The sequence below is a fragment of the Nicotiana attenuata genome, unplaced genomic scaffold (assembly GCF_001879085.1).
Source record: "Nicotiana attenuata strain UT unplaced genomic scaffold, NIATTr2, whole genome shotgun sequence".
Classification (NCBI taxonomy): Eukaryota; Viridiplantae; Streptophyta; class Magnoliopsida; order Solanales; family Solanaceae; genus Nicotiana; species Nicotiana attenuata.
The window spans coordinates 57,450-60,444 of NW_017672334.1; positions in this window are offsets into that span (position 1 = coordinate 57,450).

The following is a 2,995-nucleotide window of genomic DNA, read 5'->3' on the forward strand; positions in this document are numbered from 1 at the left end:
CCTCAAACTCTTATTAAGGATGTTACCAATACGTTAGATATTAAAAAAATAATTTCTTTGGTGCCTACCTAGGTTTCTCTATTTTAAACAAATACCCTAGGCCAAGGGACTACCAATTCATAATTGACAAAATGCGTACTAAGCTAGCGGTTTAGAAAATGAAGTTCATCAATATAGCAGGTAGAACAACCCTATCCCAATCTTGCCTAAACTCAATATCAAACCATTATACACAATACACATTAATCCCCAGAAAAGTCCTTAACAAAATTGATAAAGTTCAAAGAGATTTTATATGGGGTACTACCACTGAAAGAAAAAGAATTCATCTTATCAAATGGTCTACTATTTGCCAACCAAAAACTAATGGAGGTCTTGGACTCCATAATGCAAATTCTAAGAATTTATGCACTCTAGCTAGCCTGGTATGGAGAATGCTTACTAATGCTACTACACCCTGGGCTAAACTAATCATCTCCTCCTACGCATCTAGCAATGCTAAAAACAAAAATTCTTTCATCTGAAAAAGCATTCAAAAGGGATAGAAATTATGTTCCAAAAGGTATTATTTGGTCACCCCATTTTCATTCCAACATGAACATATGGGAAACCAATTGGATTCCAAAGTTAGGAATCTTAGAAAAACAATAGAAGGCCCTCTCTTAAATACGGATTATTCCATAAAATTAAAAGACATCTTTGATGGAAAAAACTGGAACTTTAATAACTCCTTCAATATTCCTAACGACACCAAAGAAAACATCTCCAAGGTAAGAATTCGTCTAAAGGGACCGACTAGTGATATTCCAATATGCTCACTAACTACAAAAGGTGTTTTTACGATCAAAACTTGCTATAACCTAATGGAGCCTCCAACAAATACCCAAATAGATTTCAAATGAATTTGGGATCTAGCCTGTCCAAATAAAATCAAATTCTTTTTATGGCAATGTCTCCACAATAGGATACCATGTAGAAAATACCTAGCAAAAATTGGCTTAAATATTGATCCAAAATTGCCCTATATGCAAATATAAAGAAGAGGAATCTATAACCCACTTCTTCTTTAACTGCAAAGCCACTAAATCTTTTTGGGACAATCTTGGGTGGAAAAATTACTATAAAACTCAAGATGAACATTGGCTTATTCAACTGAAAGCTTTTGACTACCCAATAAAGAACAATTTTATAAATTGGAACTCTTTCTTTCCTTTTGCTATATGGTAAATTTGGTTAAATAGGAATAGTAACATCAAAACAACACTGAAATTCCTATTAATGGTGATCATATTATTGAAAAGGCTACTGAATTCAAACTCCTCACTGAAAAAAGTATAAACGCTCCTCAAAAACTTCCCATCAAAATTAAATGGCACAAACCACAAAAAGAATGGTTTAAACTAAATATTGACGCTAGTTTTAATAGTAATACACAAAAATGTGACCTCAGGGGTGTATTCAGGAATGCCAATGGACATTGGGTAGTAGGCTTTGGAAAATCATCCCATGTTAACGGATCATTACAAGCAGAAATCAAGGCTTTACTAGAGGGACTCAAAACAACACAAGCTTGGGGAATGTTCCCTCTTGAGATAGAGACAGATTCCATGGAGGTAATCCAATCAATCCAACAAGGCAATAGATTATATGATGACATTGTTAATAAATGCAGGTTGTTAATGCACCAACGGAAGGAGATAACCCTCCAGCACGCATTCAAGCAAGGGAATAGTATAGCTCATCAAATGGCAAAGAAGGATGCTGATCAAAGGAAGGGGAAAAAACTTTTGTTGAACCTCCATCTTATGTAAAATGTATTGTGGAAAGTGAACTAGTAGAACATTATGTTTTTGTGAAATTTCTATCTTATGAAGTTTGCAATATCCTAGCAAGCATAGGAAATCAAAGTGTCCTTAGTAACACCAAGTATGTAAGTCATGTACTGAACGCTACTTAGTTATTAATATATATATTTCCTGTTTGCTCAAAAAAATAATAAATGGTTGTCTTTCTATTTGGCCTACTTTTTACACTAACATTCATATATGTATGCGCACATACATATGCAAAAAGCTATTGTTACCATTTTTTCGTGCTTGTTGTTATAATATATTATTCTTAAATGTTATATAGTAATAATATTATTTATATCAGTAATTGATAATTTGAATAAATAAAATATTAGGCATGTATTTACAATATATGTCATTTGATATTGTTGTAAAAAATTATATTTACCAATATAAAAATATAAGTAGTTTAATTCAAGGTTCTAAAGTATTTTATTATTAAAGAATAGACAATCTCTTTTTCTTTCTTTTTTACCAAATTTTTATACTTTTTATTTTTTCTGCAAACTTTAATATTGCCGAAGCTAAAATAAAATCATAAAATTCACTATTAAAAAGTTTTGGGGCCTCAAAATTTCGAGGGCCTAAATCAAGGCTTTACTAGCCTTCCCCTTGAGCCACCCATCCATTCTTGATATTCTCAATTAAATTTTATAGATTCCAATTAAGATAAGACAACAATGACAAAAACATTAAAGATAGTGAATGTGCCATTCAGTTAACAAATGCGAATGAAGTTAGTTGAACAACATGTTCATGAGGCAATGGCCTCAGCGAAATTGGTGACTAAAATCAAAATATATAAAAGACCTTTGAACTTTTTTCATAAAATCCATAAAATAATAAGACTCTAAAAAGCCTAATGTGAGAGCGCAACGCATACACATGATGTGTCGGATAGGCGCACGACATGATATTAAATTCTCCTCTATACCAAAATATGGCATTAAGTTGAAAATGATAAAAGGGTGAGCCCACCGTTCATTGAGTTTTTTTTTTTTTTAATATGGGGCACCTGCCTCGAAAATTTCTTAGTTAAAAAAAGTGACACAAAAGAACTTATTTTTTGATGTATGAATGTGCCGGAAGGAATAGTTAATTTAGCAAATCTGAATTAAAATTAGAAAAGTAAAATCGTAAGAAAC